Here is a 14,371-nt window from a genome sequence, read left to right as displayed (position 1 = left end):
CCAGGTAGGCCCCAGTGCGGCATCGGCAGCGGGTGGAGGCGGAGCTGAGCGGCAGAGCGACTACAAGAGGCTCCAGAGGCCCAGGTAGGCCCCAGTGCGGCATCGGCAGCGGGTGGAGGCGGAGCTGAGCGGCAGAGCGACTACAAGAGGCTCCAGAGGCCCAGGTAGGCCCCAGTGCGGCATCGGCAGCGGGTGGAGGCGGAGCTGAGCGGCAGAGCGACTACAAGAGGCTCCAGAGGCCCAGGTAGGCCCCAGTGCGGCATCGGCAGCGGGTGGAGGCGGAGCTGAGCGGCAGAGCGACTACAAGAGGCTCCAGAGGCCCAGGTAGGCCCCAGTGCGGCATCGGCAGCGGGTGGAGGCGGAGCTGAGCGGCAGAGCGACTACAAGAGGCTCCAGAGGCCCAGGTAGGCCCCAGTGCGGCATCGGCAGCGGGTGGAGGCGGAGCTGAGCGGCAGAGCGACTACAAGAGGCTCCAGAGGCCCAGGTAGGCCCCAGTGCGGCATCGGCAGCGGGTGGAGGCGGAGCTGAGCGGCAGAGCGACTACAAGAGGCTCCAGAGGCCCAGGTAGGCCCCAGTGCGGCATCGGCAGCGGGTGGAGGCGGAGCTGAGCGGCAGAGCGACTACAAGAGGCTCCAGAGGCCCAGGTAGGCCCCAGTGCGGCATCGGCTGCGGGTGGAGGCGGAGCTGAGCGGCAGAGCGACTACAAGAGGCTCCAGAGGCCCAGGTAGGCCCCAGTGCGGCATCGGCAGCGGGTGGAGGCGGAGCTGAGCGGCAGAGCGACTACAAGAGGCTCCAGAGGCCCAGGTAGGCCCCAGTGCGGCATCGGCAGCGGGTGGAGGCGGAGCTGAGCGGCAGAGCGACTACAAGAGGCTCCAGAGGCCCAGGTAGGCCCCAGTGCGGCATCGGCAGCGGGTGGAGGCGGAGCTGAGCGGCAGAGCGACTACAAGAGGCTCCAGAGGCCCAGGTAGGCCCCAGTGCGGCATCGGCAGCGGGTGGAGGCGGAGCTGAGCGGCAGAGCGACTACAAGAGGCTCCAGAGGCCCAGGTAGGCCCCAGTGCGGCATCGGCAGCGGGTGGAGGCGGAGCTGAGCGGCAGAGCGACTACAAGAGGCTCCAGAGGCCCAGGTAGGCCCCAGTGCGGCATCGGCAGCGGGTGGAGGCGGAGCTGAGCGGCAGAGCGACTACAAGAGGCTCCAGAGGCCCAGGTAGGCCTCACCAATCTCCAATCTCAGGGAAGGAGAGAGTTAAAAAGCCATTTAAAAAAACAGCTGAGGCGGAAGTCCAGCTCGTGAGCTTTTTTTCAGAAGCGGACCTGGTGGGAAGCACCCAGGTGAAAGGTATTTAAGGAGGGTGGTGGCTTAAACCCGAGTTCCTACAGAGTAGGAAACCCCACCCACCCTCCTCCTCTAACCTAGTAGTCTTTTAGCAGCTGTCTAAAAACAGAGGTCACAAATTTTTTGGTCTCAGTTTCTTTTCAGCAGGGCAGGAACCGGGAGGAGCGGGAAGTCGGCGTAGGACCAAGGGGACACAAGACCGGGAAGTCAGCGAAAGACCAGGGAGGTAAGACTAACTGGTAAGTACTTTCCTCAAACCTTCCTAGAAAGTAAAACCAAAACTAGTGGGATTTGGTTAGTTTAAAAAGGAATAAGAGGAGTACAGTATACATTGGTCTAAGTAAGCTTCGGGAAAACAAAAGTCGATAAATAAACTAAAACTAGAAAATTAAAAAGTAATATAAGGGTTAAGTCATGGCAGTAGAGCTCGGACCTGTGTCATGCTCCTCCTGTAACATGTGGGAAATCAGGGACGCTTCCTGTGTCCCTGACGACTATGTGTGCGGGAAGTGTGTCCAGCTGCAGCTCATGTGGGACCGCATGACGGCCCTTGAGCTGCAGATGGACTCACTTTGGAGCATCCACGATTCTGAGAGGGGTGTGGATAGCACATTTAGTGAGTTGGTCACACCGCAGGTTAAGGCCAGCGTAGACAGTACATGGGTGACCAAAAGGCAGAGCAAGGGCAGGAAGGTAGTGCAGAAATCCCCTGGGGTTGTCTCCCTTAGCAACAGGTTCACCGTCTTAGGTACTGTTGTCGGGGGGGGTGACGCATCGGGGGAAGGCACCAGCAGCCAGGCTCATGGCACCATGACTGGCTCTGTTGCAAAGAAGGGAGGGAAAAAGAGTGGCAGGGCTATAGTAATAGGGGATTCGATTGTAAGGGGAATAGATAGGGGTTTCTGTGGTCGCGACCGAGACTCCAGGATGGTATGTTGCCTCCCTGGTGCAAGGGTCAAGGATGTCTCGGCGCGGGTGCAGAACATTCTGGAGGGGGAGGGGGAACAGCCAGTTGTCGTGATACATGTTGGTACCAACGACGTAGCTAAAAAAAGGGAAGAGGTCCTACAAGTAGAATTTAGGGAGTTAGGAGCCAAGCTAAAAAGTAGGACCTCGAAGGTAGTAATCTCTGGATTACTACCAGTGCCACGTGCTAGTAAGAGTACAGAGAACAGGATAGTTAGGCTAAATACGTGGCTTGAGCAGTGGTGTAAGAGGGAGGGTTTTAAATTTTTGAGGCATTGGAACCAGTTTTGTGGTAGGTGTGACCTATACAAAAGGGACGGTCTACACCTGTGCAGAGATGGAACTGATGTTCTCGGGGTAATTTTTGATAAAGCAGTTCGGGAGCATTTAAACTAGTATGGCAGGGGGCTAGAAACCTATGTAGTGAAATAGAGGAAAGTGAAAGGCAGACAGAAATAAATGGTAAAAGGGTGAGGAACAAAAAACAAAGGGCCAAACTAATTCATAAAAAATGTGAGCATAAAAAAAGCCTGAGGGTTTTATACCTTAATGCGAGAAGCATCAGGAACAAGGTAGATGAATTAGCTGTGGAAATAGAGGTTAATAATTATGATCTAATTGGGATTACGGAAACATGGTTGCAGGGTGAGCAGGGCTGGGAGCTTAACATACAGGGGTATTCAGTATTTAGGAAGGATCGACAAAAAAGAAAGGGAGGAGGGGTAGCATTGCTAGTAAAAGAGGGGATAAATGCAATTGAAAGGAAGGATATTAACTCAGTTAATACAGAATCTATATGGGTGGAGCTAAGAAATAGCGAGGGGCGAAAAACATTAATAGGAGTGGTATATAGGCCTCCAAATAGTAAAATAGAGGTTAGGGAAGGCATCACGAGGGAAATTAGAGAAGCGTGCAATAAGAGCACAGCTGTCATCATAGGTGACTTTAACTTACATATAGATTGGACTAGCCTAATCAGTAAAAATAATGAGGAGGAGGAATTCCTTGAGTGTTTAAGGGATGGTTATCTGGATCAATATGTCGAGGAACCAACTCGGGAACAGGCTATATTGGACTGGGTACTGTGCAATGAGAAGGGACTAATCAGTAATCTTGTTGTACGGGGACCCTTGGGTCAGAGCGATCATAACATGATCGATTTCTCACTCGAAATGGAGAGCGAAGAAATTGACTCAGAGACTAAGGTCCTGAATTTAAACAAGGGGAATTATGATGCCATGAGACGGGAACTGAGTAGGTCTGATTGGACAACGTTCCTGAGAGGACTGGAGGTAGATAAACAATGGCAAACATTTAAAGATAGAATGACAAAATTGCAAAAATTGTTTATACCAATCTGGCATAAAAGGAAATCTAAAAAGGTGACTCAACCGTGGATAACAGGGGAAATTAGAGACAGCATAAAATCCAAAGATAGGGCGTATAAAATAGCCAAAAAAAGCGCCAGAGCGGAAGATTGGGAACAGTTTAAGATAGAGCAAAGGAGGGCAAAGGGCATGATCAAGAGGGGCAAAATAGCTTACGAAAACAAGCTGGCGGAAAATATAAAAACTAACTCCAAAAGCTTTTATAAATATATCAAAAGGAAAAGACTGGTGAAAACCAAAGTTGGTCCATTGCAGTCAGATACGGGGGAATATATAATGGGAAATAAGGAAATGGCAGATCAACTAAATGCATACTTTGGGTCAGTCTTTACGAAGGAAGACACAAAAAACCTCCCTGGGATATCGGGAAAAATAGGGACATTGGCAAAGGAGGAACTGACGCAAATCAATATCTCTAAGGATATGGTGTTAAGGAAGCTAAAGGGATTGAAGGTGGACAAATCCCCAGGGCCTGATAACATGCATCCTAGGGTACTGAAGGAGGTGGCCCTAGAGATAGCGGATGCACTAAGGATGATTTTTCAGAATTCATTAGACTCGGGAACAGTGCCGATGGATTGGAGGGTAGCTAACGTTACCCCACTATTCAAAAAGGGGGGTAGGGAAAAAGCAGGTAATTACAGACCTGTAAGCCTTACATCAGTTGTGGGCAAAATGCTGGAGTCCATCATTAAGGATGAAATAGCGGAGCACTTAGCAAATGGGGACAGGATAGGACAGAGTCAACATGGATTTACAAAGGGTAAATCGTGCTTGACTAATCTATTGGAATTTTTTGAGGGAGTAACTGGTAGAATAGATGGGGGAGAGCCGGTGGATGTGGTGTACCTGGACTTCCAAAAGGCCTTCGATAAGGTCCCACATAAAAGATTAGCATGGAAAATTGAGGCTCATGGGATAAAGGGGAAAGTTTTGGCGTGGATAGGGAACTGGCTGTCAGATAGAAAACAGAGAGTTGGAATAAACGGCTCATTTTCTGAATGGCAGGCAGTAACAAGTGGGGTACCACAGGGATCTGTCCTGGGCCCCCAGCTGTTCACAATTTACATTAATGACCTGGATCAGGGAGTCGGATGCAGCATTTCCAAATTTGCAGACGACACTAAACTAGGAGGTGGGGTGGGCTCAGAGGAAGAGACCAGGAAGCTCCAGAGCGATTTGGACAGACTGGGCGATTGGGCGGATAAATGGCAGATGCACTATAATGTGGACAAGTGCGAAGTTATCCACCTTGGGTGCAGGAACGGGAGGGCAAATTATTATTTAAATGGCAATAGATTGGGAGAGGGGGAAGTACAGAGAGACCTGGGTGTTCCTGTACACCAGTCACTGAAGGCGAGCATGCAGGTGCAACAGGCGGTCAAGAAGGCAAACGGTATGCTGGCCTTCATAGCAAAAGGGTTAGAATACAGGAACAGGGATACCTTGCTGCAGCTGTACAGGGCACTGGTGAGACCACACCTCGAGTACTGTGTACAGTTTTGGTCGCCTCATCTGAGGAAGGATGTTCTTGCCATGGAGGGGGTGCAGCGGCGATTCACCAGGCTGATACCAGGAATGGCGGGAATGACCTATGAGGAGAGACTATGTAGTTTAGGGATGTACACACTGGAGTTTAGAAGATTGAGAGGGGACCTCATAGAAGTGTATAAAATTCTGACAGGTCTAGACAGACTGGATGCAGAAGGAATGTTTCCCTTGGCGGGTGAGAACAGAACTAGAGGACATAATTTAAGGATAAGGGCTAAACCATTTAGGACAGAGATGAGGGGGAATTTCTTCACTCAGAGAGTGGTGAACCTGTGGAACTCATTGCCACAGAGGGCAGTGTACGCCAGCTCATTAAATATATTTAAGAGGGAATTAGATATATTTCTACGGGCAAAAGGGGTTAAGGGTTACGGAGAGAAGGCGGGGACGGGATACTGAATTAAAGGATCAGCCATGATCTCATTAAATGGCGGAGCAGGCACGAAGGGCCGAATGGCCTACTCCTGCTCCTATCTTCTATGTATCTATGTATCTATAATATAGAGTCAGAGTCATAATGGCACAGAAGGTGGCCATTTGGCTCATCAATTCCGTGCCGGCTCTCTGTAGAACAACCCAGTCAGTCCCATTGCCCCACTCTATTCCCGTAGCCCTGCAAGTTTATTTCCCTCAAGTGCCTATCCAGTCTCCCCTTGAAAACATTGAGGCCTAGAAATTGAGTTTTGGCTTAGCCAGGGCTTTAGCGCCGGAAGTTAGTGCCGGCGCTAAGTCCCCCTGCGCGCGCCAAAAATTCAGCAGGGCCGCGCCCAAACGGCTGCCGGCGCTACTGAAGGGTCTTTGCGGCGGTAAATCGGCGCTAACTGCCGTTTCGCGCCGCAATTCCGGCGCTGCGGCACCCGATGCGGTGCGGCAGGCTCGGGAAGTGCAGGCCTCCTCCTTCCCTTAAGGAGGAGCTGCCTGCACCCGATCGTGGCCCGCGAAAATCTTTTAAAAAATGAGCCCGGCACCTCGGACAAGTGCCGGGCTTGCTTCTGTTCCGGGGGGGGGGGGGGGAAGTCCGGGGAGGGAGCTGCGGCCAGGCGGCCGGCGGGAAAGCGGCCGGCCGCCGCGGGGCCTTTAATGCGCCGGCGCAAAGACTCGTAAGACTCTGTTGCCAGAGTCTTAGTTGCGGCTGTCACGGGCGAGGCGGCCGCAACTGAATTTCGGCGCTGGGGCCCGTCGGCATGGCAACCGGGACGCTGCGCACACCGATGACGTCATCGGTGCCGGCGCAGCGCTACCGGTCTACCGCGGCGTAAGGGCCCCAGGCAATTTCGGCGTCAGCGCCAATTGCAGCGCTAGGCCCTCTAGCGCCGCAAAATCGGTGCTAAGGGCACTCAATTTCTAGGCCAGAGTGTCTCCACTTCCACCACTTCTGTCAGCAGCCGGTTCCAGGTCCTCACCAATCGCTGCATAAATTTTTTTTCCTCACATCTCTTGCCCAAAACCTAAAATCTGTGTTCCCTAATCCTTGTACCATCAACTACAGGGAACAGCCTTTCCCCGTCTAGCCTATCCAAACCCGTCATAATCTTGTACACCTCTATCAAATCACCCCTCAACCTCCTTTGCTCCAATGAAAACAAATCCAGCTTCTCCAACCTGTCCTTGTAGCTAAGATCCCCCATCCCCAGAACCATTCTGGTAAATCTCCTCTGCCCCTTCTCAAGGGCCTTCACTTCCTTCCTAAAGTGAGGTGACCAGAACTGGATGCAATACTCCAAACCATGGTGTCTTAGAACATCAAATCAATGTTAGCATTGTGTGTCCAGGGGAATTACTTGCTATTTATTGACTTGACACAGGAGGGACACATGAATGTTATTTGGTCAATGTGATATCCGAGTGGTAAGGTCAGAAACTGAGAGAAGCGAGATATTAGGAACAAAACCCAACTGTTTATTTACACGGTGTAGCAGAGAAACGTATCTCTTACAAGCTGGAGGCAAGGCACATTCTTATTGCACGAGCACAAGATGGAGGACCCACCTCCGAGTCATACCCATAATGTAATGCCACATTACCGTATTAACTGGTGCACCAGGACATTGAATACATGACCCATTACCTTAAATACTGGTGAATGTGAACCCTTAATATTTGGCTCCATCTGGTGGATGACTTAAACATTACATCCCAGATTACTATATCCCTCCCCTCTTAAGTTGAACATTAATTTCTTAACAACATTCTTAAAAAGTCCCATAAGGAAACTCCTTTAACGATAGTCCATACTGAATGAATCTAGCAGGTCGTTATCAATCTCTCTGGCGGCTTGTGAGTTCTTGGTGAACGTCTTACAGTCAAGTCCCTGCTTGATTGTGGTTGAGCCACCTGCTGCTCCTGAGCAGTACTCAGAGTATCTGACTCTGCTACGATGGTTTCCTCTTGATGAAGGGGTCCAGGTGGAACTGGCTCTGTTCGTGGTGGTGGTAGCACCGATGCATTTGGATAACTGGGGGCCAACTTGTCCTCCGACATCTCCTCTGGAACCTCCATTTCGATTTCCCCTTGTCTGGTCAGTATCTGGTCTACATGTCTGCATACTACCTGACCAGATCCCACCATGACCGTATATGAAGCTGGACCGGTCATTGAGTCGATGACGCCAGGAATCCATTTTGGACCATAACAGAAATTCCTGGTAAGGACCGCATCTCCTTCTCCAAAACTGCGGCTCTTTGTCCTTCTGTCATGGTTCTCCTTTTGTTTGATTTGTCGGTTTTCCACCTTCCTCTTTAGGTCTGGGTGAACCAGGTCAAGAATGGAGCGTAGTCGATGTCCTAACAACAGCTCAGCAGGAGAGAGTCCTGTGGTAGATTGAGGTGTTATTCTGTAGCTGAACAGAACTCGTGACACCTTGGCTGCCAAACTCCCTTCCGCACTTTTTTTCATCATCTCCTTAAATGTTTGTACGGCTCTCTCTGCAAGTCCATTTGAAGATGGATGATATGGAGTTGAGGTCATGTGCACTATGCCATTGTTTCTCATGAACTCTTTTGTTTCTGTACTCACAAAAGACGTGGCATTGTCACTTACTACGATCTCCGGTAGCCCTTGATTACTAAAACTCCTACGCAGGCAGTCTATAGTAACAGTAGATGAAGCAGAATTTACAGGATAAACATCCATCCATTTGGAATGGGCATCAATGATTATGAGGAACATCTTTCCCATGAATGGACCCGCATAATCTACATGTAATCTTCTCCATGGTTTATCCGGACACTCCCAGGGGTGGAGAGGAGCCGCTGCTGGTGCCTTCCTGTGCACTTGACAAGTGCTGCATGTCTTGACTAGATTTTCTATCTCCTCATCTAACTTTGGCCACTACAAGTAACTCCTTGCCAAAGCTTTCATACGCGAAACTCCAGGATGACACTGATGTAGTTGCCCTAGGATAGACTGTCGTGCTGGCTGTGGAATAATCACTCGTGCTCCCCACAACACGCAACCATCCTGCACACTCAGCTCTGTCTTCCTGACACTGTAAGGTGTGAAATCAGTCCCTTCCGGATGCTGTGGCCAACCCCTCATCACATATTCTCGGACTCTAGACAGTACTGGATCTTTACCGGTCCATGTCCTTACTTGTTCTGCGGTCAGAATTGCCATGTCCGTGTCCTCCAACATCAAAACTCTGTCCTCTGGAGCTGCATGGATAGGTGTACCTGGCATTGGAAGATGGCTCAAGGCATCTGCGTTCCCATGGTACTTGCCCGCCTTGTAAACAATGATATACTCAAAAGCCCTCAACGTCACTGCCCACCTCTGGATCCGGGGTGACACCATCTGTGGTACTGCTTTAATTTCATTAAAAAGAGATAGAAGAGGTTTATGATCAGTGCATAGGGTGAATTTCCTGCTATATATGTACTTGTGAAACCTCTGTAACCCAAACATTACTGCTAACCCCTCTTTATCTAACTGGGAATAGTTTTTTTCCACTGGTGTCAGAGTTCGAGACATAAACCCTATCGGTCTTTCTGTTCCATCTTCCAAGCTGTGTGAAAGAACCACCCCCACCCCGTAAGGTGAAGCATCACAAGAGAGGATGATGTCTTTCTCTGCATTGTAGTGAAGCAGCACATCCGAGGACAGCATCAGTTTCTTGGACTGTTCAAATGAAACCCTCTGTTCCTCTTCCCACTGCCACTCTGTCTCCTTGCGCAGAAGTTTTTGAAGAGGTGCTAACTCTGTTCCCAAGTTTGGTAAAAATCTGTTATAATAGTTTAGCAGTCCCAGGTAAGCCTTTAACTCAGTCACATTGGTAGGAGCTGGGGCCTCCTGCAGTGCTTGTGCCTTCTCCTTGATTGGATGGAGCCCGGTGGCGTCCACTCTGTGTCCCAGGAACACGGCCTCATTCCCCAGGAAAGTGCACTTTCTCCTCTTGAGCCGTAACCCAGCCTTATCAAATCTTCGTAGTACCTCTCTCACAGTGCTCAGATGCTCCTGGTCGGTTCTTCCTGTCACCAGAATGTCATCCAGATAGATTGAAACATGTGGGATCACTTGCAGTACACCCTCGATAGTCCTCTGGAAAATAGCTGGACTAGATGAGACACCGAATGGTAAGCGATTATAGGTAAACAAACCCTTGCGTGTATTTATGGTTACATACTTCTTGGATTCCTCATCTAGTGTAATCTGCAAGTATGCATGGCTCATATCCAGCTTTGTGAATTTCTTCCCTCCAGCCAGGTTTGCAAAGAGATCCTCTGTTTTGGGAATAGGATACTGTTCTAGTTTAGACACCCTATTTACAGTCAATTTATAATCTCCACAGAGTCTTACCAAATTGTCCGGTTTTAAAACAGGTACAATGGCAGCTGCCAATTCTGAACATTTCACGGGTTCCAGTATGTTCTCTCTCAAAAGACGATCAAGCTCAACCTCTACCTTCGGTTACATGGTATACGGCACAGGTCGTTGTTTAAAAAACCTTGGCAGTGCCTCCTTGTCTACATAAATCTTAGCTGGGGGGCCATTAAATGTGCCAAGTTCTTCCTTGAACACGTTCTCATGTTGAATCACCACTTTTTGCAAAGACAACTGTTTGCCTCCCTCTATTTGATTTATTGCTCCCCAATCTAATTTAAGTTCTTGTATCCAGCCCCGACCCAACAGGTTTGGTCCGGAACCCGATACTACAACTACAGGTAGCTGTTCCACGGTGTCCCTGTGTTGCACAGTTACAGTAGCTGTACCCAATGTCGCCACTCGTTCACCGGTATATGTTTTAAGCTGCATAGAGCAAGACTTTAACTCTGGAACTTTTGCACGGTTCCACAATTTTGAGTACTCCTCCCTGTTCATTATGGTTGCACCGCATCCTGTATCCACTTCAAAGTTGACCTTAGAGTCATTTACTGTCAGTTGCAAAGTGATAGGATCCACTTTTGGAATGTACTCTACCATACTATGCATTATGAACATGTCGTCTTCTTTCTCAGCTTCTCCGCTGATGTGATGTGCTCCCTGTTTTTTCACTTCTCTTCCTAGGTTTTGCTTTCCTTCTCCTTTTGGTTTGTATTCCTCCACGGTTGCTTTTGCCCTGCATGCACGTTTTATATGTCCTTTTTTCCCACACTTGTGGCACTTTTCCTCCAGAAACCTGCATTCCCTCGCCAGGTGATCACCATTGCATCTATAACATGCCTTTACATGCTCCCTTTGTGGTTTCTGATGCATGTTTAACTTGTGCACAATAACCTGACCTCCAACTTGCTTTGTAGTAGCCCAGTCTGAACCTTGTATTTCTTTTACATCTCAGTTCGCTGTCTCTATGGCTTGAGCAAGTTCCAACGCTTTTTCATACGTAAGCCCAGTCTCAGACAATAATCTCCGCTGCATTCGATCATCCATTATCCCGCAAACTAGCCTATCTCTCAGCATGTCTTTCAGGTTGTTGCCGTAATTGCAATCATGTGCCAATTTTCGAACACCGCTACATAATCCAATACAGTCTCTCCCGGTTTTCTGTTCCGTGAATTAAATTTGAAACGCTGTACAATCTCACTCGGTCTGAAGTTGAAATGGTCCTTTAGCAAGGCCACTAAGTCAGCTAATGATCTGTCTCCAAGCTTTACAGGACTGCATAAGTTTCTCATTAAACTATACGTCTGACTTCCCACGGAAGTGAGCAAAATTGCTCTCCTTTTTCTGACATCGTTTATATCATTTGCTTCAAAGAAATGCATCAACACCTCGCAGTATTCATCCCAGGTCTGCATCTGAACATCAAAAGCAGAGACCTTTCCTACCATAGCAGCTATGATCCGTTATTCAGTGCTTTTTTTTTTCCGTCATGATGTGATCTGTTGATCCTCATCACCAATATGTGATATCCGAGTGGTGAGGTCAGAAACTGAGAGAAGCGAGATATTAGGAACAAAACCCAACTGTTTATTTACACGGTGTAGCAGAGAAACATATCTCTTACAAGCTGGAGGCAAGGCACATTCTTATTGCACGAGCACAAGATGGAGGACCCATCTCCGAGTCATACCCATAATGCAATGCCACATTACCGTATTAACTGGTGTACCAGGACATTGAATACATGACCCATTACCTTAAATACTGGTGAATGTGAACCCTTAATATTTGGCTCCATCTGGTGGATGACTTAAACATTACATCCCAGATTACTATAGTCAAGGTAAAGCCAGCACAGGAATGTAGAAAGGGTGCCAGGGACAGACAAACCAGTGCCTAAAGAGAGACACAGTTCAGAATCAAGCTTGGGGGCGACCAGGTTCCCAGTGAGGACGGACTGAGCATCTACACGAAAGAATGGGTGGGATGAGAAGGTGCTGTTACCCATTGACAGGAGCTACAAGGACTTGGGTGCTCAGTCCAGCAGGAAGAAAAACATCTGTGTTGACACTTTCTGATAATCAAAGAGTGGGAAGGACCAGGCAACGCAGCTGCTGAGACATGCTGACAATCACAGGACAATGATAAGAGAGGGTATAAAAATAGAGAGCCTGAACCGAGGAGGAGAGCTACGGTGAATCCTCCACAGAAGAAGCCTTGGTTGGCGTAGTTCCCAGGACAGAGACAATCATTGTGATCACTGTGCCCTGTTAGGTGAGGCTGTCTTCTGGCGGGAATGTTGTACGATGTCCTGTACCTGCTGTGACATGTTGCTGCTTTGCTGGTATGTTTCACGTCTCTCGCAAATAAAGCTTCAATTGATTTTAATCAATATCTATGTAGTCGTGTCTGATTGAACAGGCCTGAACTCAAATTATATTTAGGGACACAGTACATCATTTGGCTAACAGGTGTTATCAGTTCCTGTTGCCTGGTTCCATTCTTATCTGTTGAGTCATAGCCAGAGAATCACTTGCAATGGATTCTCTTCCTGGTGTCCCCCAAGGTCCTATTCTTGGCCTCCTCCTATTGGTCATCTACATGCTGCCCCTCGGCGACATCATCTGAAAACATAATGTTGGGTTCCACATGTACGCTGACGACTCCCAGCTCGACCTCACCACTACCTTCTTGACCCCTCCACTGTCTCTAATTTGTTACACTGTTTGTCTGACATCCAATACTGGATGAGCAGAATTTCCTCCAACTAATTATTGAGAAGACTGAAGCCATTGTCTTCGGTCCCCACCACGAACTCCGTTCCTCAGCCACTGACTCCAGCCCTTTCCCCAGCAACTGTCTGAGGCTGAAACAAGTTTGCAACCTTGGGGTTGTATTTGACCCTGAATTGAGCTTCCGACCACACATCCACTCCATCACCAAGACTGTGTACTTCCACCTCCGTAATATTGCCCGAATCCGCCCCATCCTCAGCTCATCTGTTGCTGAAACCCTCATCCATGCCTTTGTTACCTCGAGACTTGACTATTCCAATGCTCTCCTGGCCGACCTCCCATCTTCCACCCTCCATAAACTTCAGCTCATCCAAAACTCAGCTCCCCGTCTCCTAACTCGCACCAAGTCCTGTTCACCCATTGCCCCCTGTGCTCACTGACCTACATTGGCTCCCAGTACAGCAATGTATCAATTTTAAATTCTCATCCAAATTTTCAAATTCCTCCATGGCCTTTCCCCTTACCCAACAAAAATCTATCGATCTCAGCCTTGAAAATATCAATTGACCCGACATCCCGTCTTTTGGGGAAGCGAGTTCCAGATTTCTACTGCCCTTTGTGCGAGAAAGGGCTTCCTGATTTCCCTCCTAAATGGCCTGGCTCTAATTTAAGGTTATGTCTCCTTCTTCTTGCTTCCCCGACCGGCAGAAATAGTTTCTCTGGGCTGGATTTTGCCAATTGGGAGCTTTTGAAGGCGGGACTCCCACTTGTCGAGTTTTAGTCCCGCCTCCATCAACTTTTGGCCAACCCACGATATTGTCCCTTGATTGACCTTGTTAAGCCGCCCAGCAGGCCAATTAAGGGAAAGCCGGTTACAGAGAACAGATGAACTGTCACTGACATTCTCTGTAGTTTGATGAGTTCTTGAATTCAAGACCTCATCAAACCTCTTTCTTTAGCAGAAATTCGATGGTTGCTGCATTAGAGAATGCAACGGCCACCTGTCATCCCCAACGCGGAGGTGCGAGACTCTCCGTATACCCAACTCTTGAAGCCTGCAGGAAGAAACAAAGGTAAGTAAACTTTTACTAACACTTTCAACCCATCTTACTTGATCTATCCAGGAAGACTCCACTGTTCCCCCTTCATTGCAGCATTCCAATTTCTATTGGATAATTTCAGAGTTTCTACTTCCACTATATCGAGGAGCTCATTCCAAGTGTTAATCACTCTTTGTGTGGAGAAGAACTTCCTATTTTCAGTCTCGAGCTTGCATTTTACTATATTGATCCTGTGTCCCCTTGTCCTTCTCTAAATTCATTCTGGGGATATGGGGGTCTCTGTCAGGGACAGCATCTATTGCCCATCCCTCGTTGCCCTTGATTGGATAGCTCTTTCAATGAGCTGGTACAGGCACGATGGGCCAAATGGCCTGCTTCTGTGCTGCATGATTCCGTGATAAATCAAAGTTCATTCAAAATGAGAATTGCATTTAACAAACCCACCATGAATGAGTTAGAATAAATAAACCACTTCTCAGTGCCACCAGCAGATGTCAGAATTGTTCCAGGTATTTGCTC

Source organism: Somniosus microcephalus, unplaced genomic scaffold (genome assembly GCF_052327205.1).
Source record: "Somniosus microcephalus isolate GS21.2 unplaced genomic scaffold, FLI_Smic_1.0 unresolved_chr1, whole genome shotgun sequence".
NCBI lineage: Eukaryota > Metazoa > Chordata > Chondrichthyes > Squaliformes > Somniosidae > Somniosus > Somniosus microcephalus.
This window is presented reverse-complemented; position numbering follows the sequence as displayed.